This window comes from Camelus bactrianus, chromosome 5 (assembly GCF_048773025.1).
Source record: "Camelus bactrianus isolate YW-2024 breed Bactrian camel chromosome 5, ASM4877302v1, whole genome shotgun sequence".
NCBI classification, from domain to species: Eukaryota; Metazoa; Chordata; class Mammalia; order Artiodactyla; family Camelidae; genus Camelus; species Camelus bactrianus.
This window is the reverse complement of record NC_133543.1, coordinates 37,024,112-37,046,051: the sequence shown is the minus strand read 5'-3', so window position 1 is coordinate 37,046,051 and position 21,940 is coordinate 37,024,112. Positions and strand designations below refer to the sequence as shown.

General features: G+C 37.0%; 1 long non-coding RNA gene across 1 annotated transcript in view; it reads right to left on the bottom strand.

Annotated features, from left to right (window-relative positions):
- Nucleotides 1-10,954: 10,954 nt before the first annotated feature.
- LOC141577703 (uncharacterized) overlaps nt 10,955-21,940 on the bottom strand; it is a 40,161-nt gene continuing 29,175 nt past the window's right edge. The window contains exon 2 of the long non-coding RNA XR_012506997.1: nt 10,955-15,989. This is a non-coding gene — a long non-coding RNA (uncharacterized LOC141577703). The remainder of the gene's footprint in view (nt 15,990-21,940) is intronic.

Here is a 21,940-nt window from a genome sequence, read left to right as displayed (position 1 = left end):
TATAATGTGTGTAGTTTTCCTTTCTTAGTATTGAAATAATTCCTGACCAAGATAGCACCAGTAGTTAAAAAATTAGAACTATTAGAGAATGAATGTACAAGGTACCTTGGCTATGTGGCTCACTGGTGCCTGAAATTCTGTATTAGGTTGTCACTATTTTCATGTCATTTTAAATTTCATGGAATTTGTTTAATTTTCACTCATTTAAATATAGTATTTCTGAGAATGATAATAACTGTTGAAGGTCCATAAATCATTTGTGCCCTCAGGGTTATATCAGATTTTTCTCTGTGAACAAGTTTTGATACAGAAAAAAAAAAAAAAAAGTCTGGTGTGGGATGGAGGATTAAACAGATATCGCTGTAATTGCCGCCACTTCTTCTAGCATTGCTGTTCCTGCTGCTCCAATGATGGGGAGGGTGGTAATTCTGAGAGCCTCTTCTTAGTATGTTCTGCCTGACAGAGACCGGATTAGACATTTCATATACGTCAAGGCAGTAGTTTCTCACAATAACCCCATGATATGGACATTGTTGCCAACATTCTACAAATAAAGACTTGGGTGATCAGAGATGTAAAGAAAGCCGCTCAAAAAGTGCTAAAATTAGAACTAGCTCTGTCTGTCTGACCCAATGTCTGTGTTTTTTTCCACGGGTGTAACAGAAGAGTAGGGAATGTGGCTAAAAATCAGAAGTTGTGAATGCATATGACAACATTAGTCTAACTTCACTTTGCCCAGACTCTTTGATAGGAAATTATTTTTCAACATTTATAACCTATAATAGTATGTTCTGCATTAGCTGTGAGAAGCCCATCTTATTATTACATACAGATGTAGGCAGCATCACCTTTACCTAAATCCATCATTCTTGAGTTCAGGTTTCCAATAACTCTCTGTAAATAGTCATGAGAAGATGCAGTTTTCAAGAATTTTTGCTCTCAAGAATGTTCATGCTAATAGTATATGGATAAGTACTAAAATGAATCAGAGGAATTTAATCAAAAAGTGCTTAGGGAGGATAAAATGTATTTAAAATGTTAGGCGTGTGTGATTTGTGATTTTTAAAAAATCAACATAAATTGCCTATACTGTAATTTTGACTGGGAGATGCTATCTTTTTAACCAAGTTGAATAGGAGTACCTATTAACAGTAAAAACCCCAGTTGAAGACACTTAGTTCTATATAGTGGAACATTTCTCTAAGGTAACAATTTTAAAATACATCCTCTAAAATGTGTAGGATTATATGCTCTTTTAACTTACCTTTCCTAACACATTGATTAAAAATAAGCTTGCCCATGTTTGATAAATACACTGTGAAGTGGTAATCTCATGCATGAGGTCCTTCTAAGAATGAAAATAAAATGACTTTTCTTACAAAAATGCCTAGGAGAGAGAAAAACTTTATTGAGTCAAGTTCTGTATTTTTAAAAATGTGATTGTTAACTTAGAGTTCATTAGCACAGCCAAACCTGCTACATTATAAAATATGAGAATTTCAAGAAATTTTTTTCTAAGCTCTAATTAGGAAATGAACAAATGAATGAATAAAAATTTTGTAATTCTTTTGACAATTCATCATCTATACATATTATTACATGACCCATTTGGTCCGGAAATGATCTATATTGCAATGATGTGAAATTATCAGATAGACTCTGCTAGATTGTGGTTTCTTCACCATTTTATTTGTTGCTTCTGAGATTCCAGGTTTTTTTTTTTTAACATTTTTTATTGATTTATAATAATTTTACAATGTTGTGTCAAATTCCAGTGTAGAGCACAATTTTTCAATTATACATGAACATATATATATTCATTGTCACATTTTTTTCTCTGTGAGCTACCATAAGATCTTGTATATATTTCCCTGTGCTATACAGTATAATCTTGTTTATCTATTCTACATTTTGAAATCCCAGTCTATCCCTTCCCACCTCCCGCCCCCTTGGCAACCACAAGTTTGTATTCTATGTCTATGAGTCTGTTTCTGTTCTGTATTTATGTTTTGTTTGTTTGGTTTTTTTTGGATCCCACATATAAGTGATCTCATATGGTATTTTTTTCTTTCTCTTTCTGGCTTACTTCACTTAGAATGACATTCTCCAGGAGCATCCATGTTGCTGCAAGTGGCGTTGTGTTGTCTGTTTTTATGGCTGAGTAGTATTGCATTGTATAAATATACCACATCTTCTTTATCCAATCATCTGTTGATGGACATTTAGGCTGTCTCCATGTCTTGGCTATTGTAAATAGTGCTGCTATGAACATTGGGGTGCAGGTGTCATTTTGGAGTAGGGTTCCTTCTGGATATATGCCCAGGAGCGGGATTCCTGGGTCATATGGTAAGTCTATTTCTAGTCTTTTGAGGAGTGAGATTCCAGTTTTTAAATAGAAAAGAATCAGTGTACTATAGTTCTTATTGTTTGGGTCTATATCCACTTAATAGAACAAAATGGCAAAATTTAAATTGTTTATGTACAAAGTATTGACTTTCTGACTGGATAATTTACAACAAAAGCACATTGCTGGCATGAGTAGACTGGTTAAAACTTTCATGGTAATCCAATGAACTAGATAATTATCCACTAAATTAGGGAGTTCTGGCTGAGAAGTTCTGGCAACTTGCCTGCAAAAATTGGAGTCACATTACCAATATCGTTGAAAAGAATTTTAAATGATTATCTATAAACATTTATTTTGAAGACACGATTTAAAAATTTTTTTATTGAAATGCAGTTTTCACTTGTACAGTGTGTTTCACGAGTACAGCAAAGTGATTCAGTTATACATATACATATATGTGTATTTTTTCTTTTCATGTTCTTTTCCATTATATATTATAAGAAATTGAATATTGTTTCCTGTGCTATACAGTAGGTTCTTGTTGCTTATCTGTTCTATATTTAGTAATGTGGTTATACATATACATATATGTGTATTTTTTCTTTTCATGTTCTTTCCCATTGTATGTTATTATAAGAAAGTGAATATCATTCCCTGTGCTATACAGTAGATTCTTGTTGCTTATCTGTTCTTTATTTAGTAATGTGAAGACACGATTTTTAACCTTACAAATAGTGGTTACTCTTCCTTGATTTCTCAAATAGTGCCATTGAGCAGCACATGGCAAATCTGTTACATTCACAAAAGTCTCCTATGCACAAGTTTCCAGAAATACAACTACTAAAATTAATGTGTGTTATGTCTTGTGAAAGTGTTTAAATTAACTATATTATCCAAAAAAGATGGAGACCATAATGACCTTCAAGTGATACAGGGATACTAAGATTTGACCCTAACCCCACCTTAGGCTCTGAGAAACTTGGGGCATGAGAGAATAAACAGTACTGTCCTGTAGGCTCTAAGGTAACAAAAGAAAATAAATCCAAACTGCCAATGTTAAGCTCGGTAATGTACTTTACACAGATTAGCCCTGCCACGTGATCCAAAGGGGAATGGCTCCAAGAAAGTCCCTCCTTCCTAGCTCCTGGATTGGTTTACCATAGAAGATGACATGTTAGGACTCACCACCTAGCCTATTATCCTCCTTCGAACCCAAGCCCAAGAGAGTAAAAGGGTGAGAAAGAAAGCAACTTGGACTCCCCCATCCCACCTTGGTAAACTCTATGCTTCCCTTTTACTGACTGAGATCCATCCTCTTCCAGTGTTTGAAACTGTCTCCCATGGGGCAGTAACCTCTTAAGCGTTAGCAGAATAACTCTGCCTTCAGACAGCACCCCTTCAATACTCGCAGGGAAGATATGAAGTCACATTGCCTATATGTGCTCATGCTGTCTTCGCTCCCTGTGATCCACAGGATTGCGACAAGATCAGAGCTACTCTGAATTTCACATGCTTTGCTGATTCTAGGTGTATATATGTACGTTTACAAAAGTTTATTATCCAATATTAGAATATATACAAAAATGTGATACTATGTAAAGCACACCCACTCAAGAAATAAAATTTTATCAAATTCATTGAAGGTCCTGTATGCTCTTCCCCAACTGCATCAGTGTACTTCCTGCCAAGAATCTCCAGTGTATTGAATTTGACATTTATCATTGTTATACATTTATTTCTTCCTCATTCAGCCTTTTACACTGGCTAAAAGTTCTTCAGCATGTTTATCTTAGTATGACTAATTTTATTTTATAGTAAATAAAAGGAGTGAATTTTGGTCAAACATGAAAAAGATTTTTCTAAAGAGAATAATATATTATGGTAGCTTTGCTAATAGTGTTAAAATAATTCAAAATGGTTTTATTTTGGAGATTTTTTTTATGCTAAAGATGCTTCTCCTCATACCACACTGCTTAGATATTCTCTTGATCAAATTTGCAATTTTAGCACTGGTTGAATGCTGAAAATCACACAAAGATTTTTAAGAAGAAAGGAAAATAGCAAAATATTTATTTCTGAAGTGAGCCAACTGATATGAAAGAGAAAATTGAATTCTCCAGAATTAGAGTAACTCAGACTATTCAGAAAAAAATTACCTAAGAAAACTTTAAAGTCATTTAGTGAAAGATAGGAATACAAAGCAAGAAATTAGTGCCAAAACCTAATTGGTTTGAGGGACAGTTATGGTGACTATTAACATATTTAAACTGTAACATGGATTATTAGGACTCTTCAGTTTGTTTTAGCAGCTCTTTTCCAGAATGTTTTATAAAAATAGAAAAATAAAGAAAAAAATCAAAATAAGTATTTGGCCATACTCTTCGGAACTTATAAGGGCTCCAACCTTCATTTACCTTTTCTCATGGAATATTCAAAGAACAGACTAAGAGTTATTGAAATCCTTTATTATTTTTTTCCCTTTTGGAGAAGTGATGCCAAAAGTGTGGTGAATTTCCACTCCTTTAAAGCTAGAAAATCATAATTTCCAAGCTGGGTTCTCCCTTTTAATAAAACATTCCATACATGATAAAAAGTATTTATATGAATACACCCCCATTTAAAATATTTCATCTTACAAAATTTCAGAATTTCAAAACAAATAAGACAAAAAGCAAGTACTTACATTCCAAAAAGAATTCACTTGAAATGGGGAAGTTTCCTAAAAGAGTAAAAAGTAAGTATGTGTCTTGATTTCAATTTAATAAAAATGTTGTGCATATGTTACTAAAACTGAATCTCAGGAACAATCTCTTTTCTTTTACTTTTTTAAAATAAACGTTACCGAGTCCAAACTCGTTCTCCTCGTCACATGACAGGCCAGTAAATCAGGAGACGAGATGTTGGGGCAAGGAATAGCGACTTTATTCGGAAAGCCAGTGGACTGAGAGGATGGCAGACTAATGTCTTGAGAACCATCCTCCTCAAGTCACAATACAGGCTCCTCTTGTACAAAAAAGGGGGAGGGGATATGGTTGGTTGTTGCAAACTTCTTGGTGCAGGAATTCTTTGTTCTTGCAGCTGTCCACGTGGGCCAGCTCATGGTGCTCCTGCAAAACCTCCAACAAAACAAATGTTACTCTTTATTCTGCAACTTGTTATCTTTACGTGAGTGCAGAGCTAGGAAGACTAAGCCTAGAAAACAGGGCGCAGGATTAAAGCCAAAGGAACAGATCTAATATGGAGTTAGACTTGGTTTTTTTCTATTACATAATTTCTATATATTTTTAAATGAATGCTGGATTCAAGGTACTGTCCAAGGCTTATAAAACCTCCAAAGTTTGACTGTTGTATTTGTAACTACTGTCTTTCCAGGCACATTTATAAAAGGATCACAGTCCAGGATTTTTGCTGTAAGAGTCTGAGAAAATTGACTTTTTTTAGTGTTCAAGTAAGAAGTAATACTGGTAAATACTGTGCCTCTAGAGAGGGGAAAAATAAGGACTTGTAATATTTGGATAAAAACAGTGGATTGTAACAGTGATGTAGGCCTTGTCAGCAATTGGTTACTATAAAAATAAATTATTTCTGTCTAATTCAAATGAACTGTTTGCCCTTACAAATGGAAAGGTCACCAGCATGCACACTTTATTCTACAATATTCTCTTTCGAAAAATTTGTTCAGATAAAAATCTAGGCATGAATTCCTTGCCTTTTCAGGAACAGCTGTTTTATTGGAGAGGAGGGTAGAGGGCATATGTCATAATATTTAAGAATTAAACTCAGTTTAGCAGATCTTGGAAAAGCTAACCTAAGCAGCTGGCCTTAAGAATTTGAATTCCCAGAATTTTCCTCTAAATTTCAGTTTCTCACAAATACTTGGAATCTATATTCAAATAAGGAATAAGGGTGTCATTAGATAATTTGAGACAAGGAAAAACTGAGTGCAAATAAAAAAATGATCTATCCTGGGGGTTCCAAAGTTTTTAAATTGACTTTGAGCAAAAATAGCTGTAGATAAGAATCTAAAGCCAGATGGGTGGGCAGAAGCCTAAAATGGGTCTCAAGACCTGCTTACCCTAGTCTAGATATGTCCTGTAGTCCTGTTATCTCCAGTTGAGTGGGGGATGGACCTGTAAATACGAGGGACTATGGTTCCTGTGATTCATTTGCCTTATTTAGGAAGGTAAAGGGATTATGCCAATGAAATTAAGACCCCCAAATAAGGTAATCTTGATTTAAACAAAACGGAAATTATCTTGAGTGTGTTGCCGAAACTCAGCCTCCGTACCCAGCTTACCACATTGAGGCTCAAGGACAGAGTTTTGGATGAAGTAGAAAAGGCAGCTTTATTTCTTTGTTAGGCAAAGGAGGTCATAGTGGGGTAATGCCTCTAAGACTGAGCCTATGGGAGAGAAGGTAGGGGGGTTTATAGTAAGAGTTGAAGGGGCTGCACTGGTTTCCATAGAGATCACAAACAGGGTAACAACTTGTTGCAAAGTTGTCCTTATTTTTGTAGGTGCAACTGTCCCCTTTCTCCTGCTAGGTAGATGTTCACCTCTGGCTTTGGAACTCTTCTAATATCCATGTGCCTAGAACAAAGGTGCTTAGGAAAACGGTCTGTGGAAATGTGCTCTAGAGAAAAATGTGTGCAGTTAGAAGTCAGGCTGATATTTGCTTCTAGTATTTTAGGCAGGCTGAGGCCTGAGCCCTCTTGCTTTCAGTGTTTGCATAGGCTGGGACAACAGAATACAAAGAAACCATGAGGGGCTAAAAATAACTGCAGACATGTGCAGTTGGGGTGAGTTAAAAACAACAAGATGCACAAAACAGCCAGCTGCTGTCTCTGAGCTGTTGGGAGCAAAATGAGGAGGATGGGCAGATCACTCGAGTTCCCCACACCTTTTCAGCCCAATCCTGGTCAGCAAAAACATGAGAAAAGCCCTTTAAATTTTTGTACAGTTAAGCAGTTACAAATACCATAGGGTAACCAATGACAGTAGGGTCTTTCTTGGTTACAACTGTATTTGACTTAATCAAGTGAGTCTACTCAGAGAAAGTCCAGAGGTCAGAAATGTTCTCTCCTGCTGCCCTTGAAAAAGCAGGCTGCCCTGCATTCTATAGCTGCCAGAAAGTGGATTCTGACAACAACCACATGAGCTTGAGGGAGGACCTTAAGCTTCAGATGAAACTGCAGCCCTCGCAACATCATGATTATAGTCTTGGGAGACCCTGAGGTCTTTGAAAATTGAAGTCATGATTTTCAGTTTTTAAAAATGTCTAAACTGTTATGGTGTCAAAATGTTATGGTGCAAAAGCAATGGAATTTGTCTTAAGTTTTTCACCTTAGTTACTTTTCTTTTATGCTGTTTTCTTTATATACATTTGATTTTTTTTATCAGAATAATACATGTATAGGATTTAAGAAGCCAGCCAGTTGTAGAAGTTATCTGTTGACTTGCTACTGTGAAAGTTAAAATTTTAGCTTTTTCAACCTTTTCTATTCCTCATCCCAACATAAAAGCAGATGCACTGACCTCCTACCCTCACTACTCTTTTTGGTTGAAGCAAAATTGTTATTACAATGGAGATATTAACCATTAATGAACAACATTGTTAATTGTGATTACATTTCTTTTTGTATAACATGCTTTCCCTGGAATTAAGCATTCCCCCAATGTTTTTTCCTGTACTTACTTATTTTACCTATCAATTGTTAATTCATCCTAAAACTTTCTTCCAAAAGTATCCTAGACATTCCAACATATCAGTTATTACATCTGGAGCCTCCAACCTCTTTTCTCCAGTCTATACTAGTTTCTCTACCAGCTTGCAGGGAAGCTGTTGTCCTAGGACTTCTCTTCGTCAGTATCTTGTGAATTTCCTTCTTTTTCCTGTTTCTGAACCTGTTTCCTGGAGACTCTAGCTTCCTCTTTCTTGGGTTATCCCCTCATGCTGCTGAAGCACATCCTCAAATAGCTTCTGAAGATACGGTGTGTGGACAGTGTCATTCTGAGGTCTTGCAATTTAAAATATTTTCTACCTGCAACTAATAAGGTATTTTTTCTGCCTTCATATTCATTTGTTAAAATTGCTTAGAATAGAATTATATCCTGAAAAAAAATTTCCCTCAGATTTCCAAAGGAATTGGTCCATTATTTTCTACTTTCTAAAGTTGCTTTTTAATTCTCAAAGTGATTTCTCCCATCCTCCTATGCCAGTAGCTTTTAGAATCTTCCATTTCTAGCAGGCTGACCTTTTACATCCATGTACTTTTGAGTATTTTTAAATTTATTTTTCTGTGAATCTGTGACTCTATCAATCTGAAAATCCATTCATTTTCATTCTAGGAAATATTCCTGTATTATTTGACAATTTTCCCACTCTATTTTGTTCTATTTTCCCCCTTTTAGAACTTGTATTGTTCAGAAATTAGACTTTATCCTGCATCTTTTTTAACTTTTCTCTCTAATTTCCCTTCTTTTATGTTGTCCCACTTTCTGAGATTTGTCCTCATCTTTACCTTTCAAGTTTCCTGGTAAGTTTATAAGTCCTGTTAACGTATTTTTAATTACAAAGAGTTTGTCCTTTTTCTCTGTATGGTCCTTTTTATATCCTGTTGCTCTTGTTTCATGGATGTAATACCTTCTATAGCCTTGAGAATATTAATTAATTCTTAAGTATTTTCCTATTCTCAACATTGTCTCTGTTTCCTTCAGGTTCTTCTTTTTTTTTTTTTAATCTAGTTGCTTTGATCGTTTCCTTTCATGTAAGTCTTGCCTGTAATATCTGTTGATTCTTGGTTGTCAGTTGACATTGTAAGAGTTAAGTTTTTAAGTAAAGTTTTAAGTAAGATGTTGATTAGAAACTCTGGTTTTCGCATGGGTGAAGGCAGCTGTGGGCTTTACCACAGGCTAACCTGGTAGGGACGTGGTTGCAGTTATTGGGAGCTCTCCAACTGTGAGCATCACTAACTACCCAGGCAGTTTCCTTAGACTTAAGTCTTCCAATCTCATACCTGCCTGCCAGAATCCTGAAGCTGAGCAGGAGAAGCAAGATTGGGTCTTTATTCAGTATGTTAATTCTGACTTAATTCCTCTGGTTTCGGTACAGCAAGTCAGACTCACTCTCAGTATCACTAGCACACCACAGTTTACAGCCTGTCTTTAACCTCTCCTGTCTTCTTAGATTACAGGAGAAGTGACCACCCGGGTGGGTGTAGTAGGGGATCTGAAGATCAGATTTCTCTTTTAATAACCTTTTTTCCTCTTTTCAGTCCCACTTTGCCTTTCTACTTTCACAGGCAACTGAGTTCTCAAATTCATAAGCCTTTCCAGGGTTTTCTGCATTGAATACTTTCTGTGGGGAAGAGGGTAGACTTTCTCCCACTGAAAGCTTTCCTAACTTTTGTCAGTCAACTAAGTAAATTACTACTTCAACATCAGCTTCCTAGCATCTGAGTTTGTAGTGATAACTCCCATCTGATGTCTTCTACTCTGAAGGTTTTTCCCCGATAGATTTGTTCAGTGGTATGCTAGTAAATGGCTCCCTGAAATGGGGGAGAGGGGGAGAAGGGGGGGAGGGGGAGAAGCAGAAGAAAGAAAAGGCTCTACTTTATAGCATTTGCTAATTTTAGTGGTGTATACTCTATGACTGTTTTCAAGCTACCAATAGTTTTAACAATGGCTCCTGAGAGTCCTGAATATTTAACAATTGTGTCTTGACACCAGGTTAAGAGCTGACTGCAGCCCAGCACTGTTTCTGCCTTTTTAAAAATTTTGTCGTCTTTTTGTCCAAGTTGGGCTGTGGGAGAGTGTTAAGATAAAATTAGCAATTCACCCCACCATATTATAATGGAAAGCCTTAATTTCTTACTTAGCTTGTTTGTGTAGATATAAGCAGCGTGACTAGAAAACAATATTCGCATGAGTGGAATAAATATAAAGCATGAAAATTATCTGGCTTTGTAAGGCTTTGCCACAAACAATGATGAATTTGTTTTCTCCTCATTGAACTTCCCCGCCCTAACCTTTCTTTAAGGTAACAGGGTTTCTTCCCTCTTACTCTTTCTCTCCCTTGCATACAGAAAAACATCTATTAAAAAGACCACAAGATTTAAAAGAAACAAAAATGAAACAAAGTTCTCTTCCTTTGAACATAAGCTTAAACTAAAAACCTTTACTTAGTAAGATGTCTTTTTAAATGTTGAGAGGATATTTAGGGCTATCATGTCCTAACACCAACTCATAAGGCATTATCATCCATCTGTGTCTTGGAGGTGTGGTACATTTAAACTTATGTATTGAAATAATATTTGCTTTCACATTAGTCACTCCTCAGTTACTCAGAAATGTAAATTAGAGAAGATATCTTGTAAAAATTATCTTACCCTTTCTAATTGGAATGTTTATCACCAGCTCCATTTCTAAGAAATCGTAAGGCAAAACCTGACGGCCACATGAAATTGTAGCTGCTAATCAATGATGCTGCCTCATGTAGAAACAAGGATTTCCCCTGGATGACGTCACTGATCTGCTATCTGCAATATGGAAATGTTAGGAATCATGGCACAGAGGTTAATATATTTAGGCAAACAACATAGTGAGCAGATTAAACTCGCACATCTTTTAGTGAGATAAAGTCTGTCAAACACCCACAGAATTCATGACCAAGTTTGAAAGAATTGTACACTCCCAAAATTTAGAATGAAAGCAGTCTTAGATATTGTCTTTTTCACAGTATTCAATTATAGATAAAGAAACTGAAGACTGAAATGGTAATAAAGCCAGTGGTTAAATGGGAGCTAAGGCAGACTCAGTATTTCTACCTCACACCTGGAATTCTCATGACTGAAGATTGTCTATCACTCCAAAAAATCCCCCCCCCCCCAGGGTCAGGAGAAAATAAAACTAGGAAATTTACATTTTACACATGTCTTATATGGAAAGAATACTTTTAGTTCCGAATGCTGTTGTCCCACTAAGATACCAGCCTATATTTTTACAATGTTCTACTTGTGGGAAATAATTAAAAGCCACGGTTTTGAGGCTCATGGACTTGTTTTTGTTTTTACCATGACTTCTGTTATTGCACATCATGAGACCTCGTGTGAGTAATGTGAGTGAGGAATGTTGCCTTTGGCTGTCTTATATCCTGTGTCTAAAATGCAGACGGTGTGACCAAAAATATATAAAGGAAAAGTTCTGAAAATCCAGCAAGGCTGAAGGCAAAACAAAAAATTAATGATTTTGGTAACTACTCTCCGTTTTATGTAAAAATATTCCCAGCTTTTTTTTTTTAAATTCCAATTTCATTTCTCCTCCAGCCAAGATGTTTGAAGTGGAACCAGTGTTGGACACTAGCCATATCTTGGCTTTTGTTGTCATGTGTAGTATGTTCAGAAAATCTGCTTTGGTTTATTTTGCATGATGTTCTATTACATGAAACAGTCTTAAAATGTAGCTATTCATGAGTGATTTCATGAGAGAAGTGACAAAATGTACACATGGCTAGAGTTAACTTTTGAAACAAACAAAAAATCTAGGTAATAAAGACAAAAAAAATCCATTAGGTTAAAAAATATCCCTGAGGTATGTAGAACCCAGGTGAGCTTTGATGGATAATTACCCAGTTCTCTGATCTTTCAGGGGCGTCCTGACCATTCCAGCATCAATGGCAAGAAAAGATCAAAATATTACTTTCAGTGAATGGTCTTTTGAGTGAATGAATGTAGGTAAGGCTTTACCATCAAAATTGGAGTCTATTCTGTATGAGCTTCAACAATTATTGTCTACATGCCTTGGGTAGCATTTCTAAGCTTCTTTAGATAACTTCTGTCCCAGGAAGTTGAGGGCCACCATTCATCTAATTTCATGAAAGTTGCCAATAGATGGCCTTGTGGAAGTTTAATATCATCTTAAAATTTTGTCAGACTCCCTTCCAGCAACTTATGTACTTGATGACTTGGGATTTTCTTGGTGTCTTATGATTGTCACTGAATGAGTAGGAGACATTTTGTCCTTATAAAGCCCTGATGAAGGAGAAGGATATTCTCAAAGGCCAAGGAAAAGATGATAAGGTGATTGACAGCAGGCAAAAAGATTAAAAATATTTCTTTGTGATCTAAGAAAGCCTATATAATACACAAACGAAGAAACACTTCAGGAATGATTCCTCTTCTGTTAAAAATAGTATAAGGGAACTCAAAGAATGTAAAAGTAAAGATCTGTCCAGGATCCTTTAACTTTTTGACTGTTGCCATTCTAAGCAGTTCTTTGGGGACAACTATAAAAGTCAGAAGATAAATAAGCACATGTATGCTCCTACCCATCTCCACACTATCACTACTGCAGGAGTTCTAGACAAATAACAATTAGACTTTAGAAAAATATTGCTGATGATGTGCTAGAAGACTATCTGTTTACTTCCTGTAATTGTTATTGGGTGAGCTCCTTGTAAATTCTTGTATGTGTAGATGTCTCATTTAAGACCATTTTACCCAAGAATTTACTTGCATCTGTGCTCTTCTCATTTTTCTAAGTAGCACTTTTATCACTCTCTTCTGGGGCATGCTTTATTTCACTGGGGCAGGGCCAGCTTCTTTTCTGTTGCTCTTCTGTCACATTTGATCCTTTGGCCCATTTCAGAGCCTAGCCTACAGATGTTTAGGTCTGAACTGGCCTCTATGGTTTGCTGTTTCTGAAAAGTCACATGAAAGGTTGAAAGTTCCCCAAAAGCCTGTATGTGTAACTTCTTTCTGATTTAACCGTGGTTTAGTTCCTTTTATTCCCGATTCTACGTTCCAAAAAAGGCCGAGAAAAATGATCAAAAAATTTCTGCTGCTTCCATATTGTGGTTTTGAGTCTGCAGATTGTGTTAAGGTGGGGCAAATTCTGATTTTCTTGATGTCTGATGATTGTCGTTGGACATGTAGAGTTCGGCTGTCACTGCAAAACTCTAATTGGGAAGAAAGGAAGCTTCATGAACTGGGAGGAGAGGAAGAAAGTAATTAATCAGTTCACACTGGAGATTCACAGTCCATTATGCTCTGCTGGCTGTTGGTCAAGAAGGCTAGTTCCAGGGCAAAAAGAACAATCCAGACAGATTGCTTGCTTTTTTTGTCAACTACAAAGTATAACAATCCTACAGTATAAATAGATACTAAGTATGAGGGTTGTGGAAAAGCAGCACATTTGATAGCATCCAGCCCAGCACAGACACACAAATGCCAGGAGCCAGTGACACAACAAGGAACGTCTGTGAAGAGGGTGGCTTTCCTACATCCTGGCTCTTAAGCCTGAGAATATCGTACTGTCCAGAGAGACAAAGTATCTTTAAATATCACTGTGATCCACTCTTCAGAGCCAATGGTGTTGAGTAGACTAAAAAACAAAACAGAACCAAAACAAAAGCAGTAAATATTGCTGTCTTTGAATCATTTCCTGTTGAAGATGGTCAGCCTAACCAAGTGTGTAGTTGATCAAACAACATCGACTCTCTGGTGCATTTTTCCATTTTAATTAGATTGCTGGCAGTATGTTGAGACAAGTTTAGGGAGCACACTCATTTCTATACATGAGCATACTCATTTCTATACATAAGTTATAACAAATAACTTATCAATTTAAAAAAGACACACAAAAATATGTTAACTTTTCTCTCCAGAAAGAGAAAATTTTTAGCCTACAAAACTTTTACTGGGTGACACAGGACAAGCTTTCCTTTTATGACTGTACTACTCCAAGCCTTAAAATTGTTTCATGAATTATTACACAAAGCTCATTGGATTGTTTTTCCCAGAGACCCTCTCCTGCTCATGCAGTCTACCTCCTTCTAAGTCCATTCACTATTTTATATGATATATTTACATAAAGAGTCAATATATCTATACACACACACACATATATATATACCCTTCACTCAGTCTTTGTGAATAGAAATACTTCAAAAAGCTGAACTACATTATAAAATTAAATATTTAAAATATTTTAAGCTGTTTAAACTTAAGTATCTCTTCTGTAAATGTGTATAATATGTACCTTGCAAAGGTATTGTAGGATTAGAGATCATGTGTGTAAAGCACCTAGCCCACTGCCTGACGTCTGGTAGATACTGGATAAATCACAACTGTCATTATTATATTATTGAAATGTGTTCTAACAGCAAATAAACCACATCATATAGAGCACTTTATTTAATACTATGGGTTGTGACTATTTGTAGCTCATGGAATCAATTTGGTGGGTTATGACAAAGATTAAAAGAAAAAGGTAAAAATAGAATAGAAAAAATCTTGAGTACATTAGCATGCAAAGGTAAGTAATATTTTGTGAAAATACTGTTTCTATTACAAATAGTGTATATATCAGTGTGCATGGGTGTATTTGTGCTGGGCTGAGATTTCTGTGAGTCATGGTCAAAAAACTTTGAGAACCATTGATAGAGAATAGGGTGGAGAAGTCGCAGGCTGGAAGATGGGTCTAGAATCTCACAGAATTGTTTGGTCCTTCTAGATTTGCCCTTTTTACAAGACTGGGAGACCGGGCTGTTCCAAGGCCAAGAGTCTGTCTGCCTGCAGGTGTTTCTCAGGTTGATCAGCAGAGAGGCCTGGGAGAGAGTAACCTGGGATGCAGTTCTCTGGGTAGTGCCAGAGCTCAGGGCCCAGGAATTCCAGGGCCCTCCATGTGCCCACGTGCCCTAGAGTGTTTGGGAATGGTGGCCTGACTGGTGCCTATGGTGATCCTGCCATTGATACGGTTGCCATGGAGCTCTGGGATTTACCTACCAGGCTCCTCTGTCAGGATTTACACATGCTGCCAGTGATACCAGAGTGAAGAAAGATCTAGATCTGTGGACGGGGAGCAAAGTTATACTTTGCTGTCGCCTGCACTTCAAGGGCTGTGGTGCCAGCTCCTTCATGGAGCCAAAGCAAGAATCAGGCCCTCTCCGTATTTTCTGGCCAAGAAAAGAATAAGACAGATGTTTTGTAAATTCCAACACTGGGTTATAAGATCAGAAATCTTACAGGGTTCTAAGGAGAGAATGTACAACCGGGACATGCACAACAGAAAGTGAGTCACGCCTGGCATTGTCCAAAAGTGTCATAGTTATCATTGTTATTGTTCAAGAATGTTGAACTGTACTTAACAAAAGAGAAATATTCACTCAAATGAAGAATTTGCACGTGGCGGCTTCTCCTGGAGTGTGGGAAACAGCTCCTCTTATTCCTCTTGGTCAGCAAGCCATTCTTTGCACCCCTTGAGCTCCCGGAAGCTGTGGCTGTCCGAGGAGCCAGTCCAGGGAGGGAGGGGGCTGGCTCACATGGATCAAGGAGACAATGACTTGGGAGATTCCAAGTCCCATTCTACTTCAGTTCAGTGTTAAGACCACAAGAGCAGTTCCTTGAGGTTTAGAGGCAGCCCTGGGTACAGTGCTGAAGTCGGAGATATCTGGAGGTTATGGGAGACTTAAGCCAGGAGGTCCCATGTATTGAGTCACCCCCCAATTACCCCGTCCCCAAGAGTTGTACTCATGTGCCACTTCAGTCTTCAGGACCATCCACCACTGTGGCGCCGCCCTACTTTTGGTCTATTTTCTGAATAGTTCTTTCTTCAAGTCATCCATGGAACTTTCAGTGCCCTTCTGCCTAGGAGGAAGTGGAAGAGAGAAGGGAAATGCATTTTGGTTCCATGAAGATTTACAGAATACATACAATAATCCCACTGTGAGGAACTTTCCAGCAGTCAGCTGGGAAAAAAAGCTGGTTTCAGGAACCCTGGAATCACTCCTACATGGGCTTTAAGTGAATGAGAGTAGAGCAGAGATGAGAGAAAAACCCACAAACAACGCCACCATCCCCGCGTGGGAGGGAGAACGTAACCATGCCTCCTCCCACATCCCCTTCCAAAGGCTCAGGTGTGTGCACCTGCACTGCTGTCTCAGGAAAATTATTATACATGTTACTCAGATGAAAAAGGCGAATAACCTTACACATGTAAATGGAAGTTATGCAAATGCATCATAAAAAGTGATAGGAGGTTGTGTTACTGGGACAAATACTCTATTTCCAAAAACGTGTTGCTAGATGTTTTACACACACATGCATGCACTGTAAGCCAGCCACTTACAGCCACTAGTAACAGGTTTTCCAAGTCACATGTTGGAAATCACATGTGTTATTCAGGGTGATATTTGTAAGATTGTGCAACTGGCTTCCCTTTGGGTCACTCCATGAATTTCATTCACAATTGAATTTTTAGCACAGACCAGTCATTCCAGGACTTGGCTGTGGATTTCCAGAATAGTCCTAGACATTTTTGAATGGGAAAGTAATTCAACCTCTTGGCAGATCCTGTATATTAAATTTTCCTGTTACCCACCTTCTTGTGTCTTTTTCAGATATGGTTCATAGGGACATTTTTGCCAGGAATTTCCCTTATAACCTCTTAAAAAGTCTGTACATTTGTAGGTAAATGTAATCCATATGTTCCTGATTTATTTTCACTTTCTTCATCAAAATGTTACTCTCTACAAAACATTTGATCACCAGTAAGCTATGCAAGTTTTTAAAGGCTTTTTTTTTCTTAGTAAAGGAGCACTGCATTTGATCAATAACACAGTTATTTATAAAGTCAAAGTTACACAAGGACTTATGAAGATATATTGTTTTACTATTTAACTTTAATAACTTAGGCTAGAAATATTTGAAAAATTACCAATCATTGTCAGAGAAAAATGCACATTATTGGTTTTTTTATTTTCTTCACAGGCTAAAAACTTTTTTTTGTTTGTTTATTATTATATTTGTTTATGTACTTTATTTTTTCATTACAGTGGCTTTTTTCTTTAATTTGGTTCCTAGATCTGCCCTTAGAATTCATTGCAAATAATTATGTAATATAACTACCTTATATTTCACTACATCTACACAAAAGTGTGCTTTACAGAAAACCCCTAAATCTGTGAGCTTGAACACGCAGTTGTCATACAAAGTTACAGACACACAATATAATATAAGCAATGGACAGTGAGCTCCCTGAAGGCAAGAGGAACGTCCTTCACATCATGGTATCTGCACATAGTAGGATTTTGATTAATATTTGTTAACCAAAGAAAATATGATTAAAAATAGCAGTAAGAAATATAGTTATAGCAAAGTGTCTGCCATTTTAGACCACAGAGGGATGTCAGCTGAGCAAAGAGGACTATGTCAACAGGATACAATAATGCACCAACCCCTACTTTAATCCACCTTCAAATGGATTAAAGGTACATGGCCGAGGGTACCAGAGACCCGGAAATGCTCTCAGTCACACAGCTGCTCGGGCTGTACCCTTCCCAGCACGTTCCTCTGTTAGGAAGAGGAGCTGGGGGCTGGAGTTGGTTACAGGGCTGTAAATTAATTTATATTCAGACTTATGTTATCATAATTATTGTGCTTCAGAAATAACCACATTTCAGTTTGTGTGTAAATATGGTTAGAATTTTGACACTATAACACAAATATTTGTGTTATATATGTATATTTGTTCAGCTATATATACTTTTCATTCTGCACATGAACTTGTGTGTGTGTAACATATATGTAAATATTTATGTTATTGAAGTCTCTTTTTTTTTTTGAAGTTTCTCTATACGTAGAGATTTACATTGTTTATAAAGGAGAATAGTAGAGGACAGTATCATTGCAGTTCATAGATTCCTTTAACATCAAATATCAACCCAAAGAACATTCTTTTCTCATAGACCCTTCAAGGAAGCTGACAATTTTCTCTGATGCCTGAGGCTTGTTCACACTCCTAACTGTGTGTGAATTACCAAAGAATAAAACATGAAACCCCCAGGGATTTTTAGGAAATATGAACGCTCCCTAAATGATATAATCAAATTTCTAGAATCACAAAAGAATAAAGAAAAGTTGTTTGAAGGCTACCTTCCCCATCAAAGATTTTCAGTGGATTATTTTTTCAAGCTGTAAGGACTATGAAATGGAGACCCAAATGGGTTCTGAGCCCCAACAGCACTTTCCCACATACTACACATTCCTAACTTCTGAGCACAAAGTCATAGGTCAGAGTTTCAGGCTCACAGAATTCCAAGCTTACTATTTCCACGGAACCCCCATTCACCTTTATACAAAATGTTGGTTCATGACATAGCCATTATGAAGGATCTACATAGATGTGTAAGCAATTGTTCAGTTATAAACACCTGGTTTACAAATGACCCACACTTAGAACCATTATGGTCTTTTCTCTTCAGTGTTTTCTTTCCCCTCATGCTAAAGACCCTGCTGATTCTGCCAAAACATACACGCAGTCCCCTCCCTGCCTGCCACACACGTGTGCACCAGCCACAGCAATAAACAAGCAAGCAGATCTTTGAAAAAGCTGCAGAGTATGAATGTGGCAAAAAGCAGGAACTGATATACTTTGCTATGGGGCAAGACATCAAAATGAAAATAACAGAAGAATTAAAAATACTATTAGTCATTCCAAGCTTAGTGGATATTAGTTTAATCAGAGCTGCTGTCATTCTCATGAAAATCAGCTTCCTCTTTTAATATCTCTCATCACTCACTCCTCCAGAGCTTTTACAGTGAAGGTATAGACCAGCAAAAAGTCATTGTGTGGGTGGGAAGTAGGGGTGAGTAAGGAAAGTATAACACGATTTGGGAGACAGTTGCAAATAATAAAAATAAAATATAGCAGAATATCTTAAATGACATTTACCTATTTTAGAATTTTGACAAACTTACAAAGCAGAAAACTGTCTTTATTCCCAATTTTCTTCCTTCTTTCACTGTACCATGGCCACCGGCTCCCAGAAGGCAATTCTGCACTGTCCCTTCACCACATTCATAGGACCCAATCCAACATAGCATCTCAGTGACTATTACCTGCAGAGGGGGTTAGCGGGTCTTAGTGTCATACAACCTCAGAAGTGTTTTATGGAATAGGATCACTTATAAGTTAGAGACTTCCTGTAAGAAGCCTGCAGTGGTGTCAAGGTAATAACAAAAGCAGGCTTTCTCATCAAGCCGGGAGAAGGAGAGGAAACTCAGCGTTTGTCCGTTGTTGGACATATGAGATACATCGTGCACCAAGCAAAGCGCTGGACACATACAGGGATGAATCAGTTGTTCTCTGTCCTCAAGGAAATCACAGTCTTGCTGGGAAGATGAATGTGTAGATTAATGAGGACAACTGAATATTTAAAGGTATTATGGACATTGTTGCAGTCTGGTGTGAGTGATGTAAAGAAGCAGGGCCAAGCTAAAAACTTTTTGGGTGATGGAAGTATTTCTTGTATCAATGTTCACAGGCAGAGTGGATTCATAGTCAGTGGTGTGGCAGTGAGTGGCCAGTGAGAGTGGAAGACAGTGTCAAAGAATCAGTAGCAAGAAATGTCTGCTTTCGCTTGCTGCTTATGTGTAGGGTCCTAGATCTGGGTGCCAGTCAAGTCGCTTCAGCCTATGAATAAAAATGTGCCCACTAGGCAGGGTCAAAGTGGACAAAAGACACAATTCAAGCTAAAAGGGAGTGGACATGAAAATAAAATAAGTCACATAGAGGGCAAGAAACTGAAACCAGTGTTAGCTATATATATGTAATATTTTTTTATTTATTATATATTGCTAACATAGTATATACCAGTTTTTAGCTATATATGTATATATTATATATATTAGCAATATATATATGTATATTTGGGGGAGAGAGATCGTGGGGAGTCAACATAGCGTGATGGATTAAGAACACTGATAGATTTCCTCTGACTCTTGAGTGGTAACACAGACTGTCATGTATGGAACCTTCGTGTGTGACAGATGGGAAAAGTGGAGTTAAAGATGCCCTATGAGTTTAAATATTGAACATGGTGTCCTAGATGAACATATATTTGAGCTGCAGCAAAGAAAACTGCTCAAGGCATGATGGAAAGGGAAGAACCAGTGAAGGGAAAAATCTAATATCTATTGATACATAAAAAGAAGACTTTTAAAAATTAATTTTGTTTGATTTTGTCTGGGGGGTGAAGGAATAATTTATGATGAAGCTGTATTAATAACGTAAAGTGGTGTAGGCTATAGAAGCAATTATTCAAAGAACTATGGCCAGCAAACACAAAATGATTTCTGATAAAATGTTCAAATAAGTAGATAAAAAATTAGTCTGGTTGCATGATCTAGCCCTGTATCTTTCTCTGATACCCTCTTTCTTTTTAATGGATTAAAAACCATTAAAGAGAGCTAATTTAATAGTTTCTAGAATGTTTTTTAGTATACATTTATATTTACTCTTGTTTTTTAAAAGAAAAAGAGCACTCTAAAAAGAAGACTCCCACAAAAGAAAAAAATAATTTGAATTAATGAATATAATTTATAATATATAATTATATGTAGCCACTTTAAGATATGAATATTGAAGATGCTATTGAATTAAAATTAACAAAAGAAGCACATTACTTACATCATACACAGCAACTAGACATTTCCAGATGCTAAAGAATTTCTTGGAATATTTTCTCCTCTTCTCAGTTAAGACTAAAAATTAAGTTGTTCCAGATGTCATTTTATATAGCACAGGATAGCAACAATATGTGAAAAAGATACCTATGATGAAAACGTCATTTGAGTGTTCCTAGGCACATGCAACTATTTCAAAATGATTTCAAAAAAATGCCAGTGTCAATCCCATTTCCTAGCAGTGGTGGCAGCCCCAGTAACCAGACAGATACTGGCTTTTCTGGTTCTGAAGACAGCAAAGAATGTTGACAGAAAGCACCACCCCATGATTCATGGATCAGAACAAGGCTTAAATCACTCTTCAGTAGAAGAATCTCCAAGGTTATTCCTCCCCACAAGCTTTGTATATAAGATCCTCTGCTATCCCCATGGTTACCAAAAGGGGAGGGGGGAAAAAAAACCCACTATACTTCAAATTTCAGCTGCTTTGCTGTTGAATCCCAAGCATACAATGACCTTCACCTGAACAGTGTCTTCTGGATTGCTTCAGTTTTCTCATTTGATTCTGGATACGACTTGTCTTTAAAAACAAGGAAAAAATATCACAAACAAGCAACAACAGCAGCACATATGTCTTCTGAACGTGTAATAATAAAAGCTAGATGTTTGCATCTAGCTACATTGTTTAAATAATCTGAGGCGATTGAGCAATAGGGAAATTGCCCAGAAAAATGTGACTTGGGGAAAAAATAACAATAAAAGCAAAGGAAATGAATGATTCCTTGAGCTGAGTTGTTGGAACCAGCAAACCATGGAAATGATCCCCATCAGCTCCAGTTAAAGGAACTATGTTTAGCTTTGTAGTTAACAGGAAACATTAAGCTACAAGAGGAAAAACAATCTGGGTTATGTGGTCCATTGGCCTTATCAATTCTTTTTTCCTCAAATAAAACATAAAAAAGCAAAGCAAACCAAGCAAAACAAAAAGACTAACAAGGACAACAAAACCTATCCGTTGTCTCTGCCTATCTAAATGACTCTATGTCTCTTCAGGGGTAGATACAGTCAGCCCAAGTCTCATTTCTGTTACAGAGGAGATGATATGAGGTGGATATTTCCAGCAGAGTTCTTTC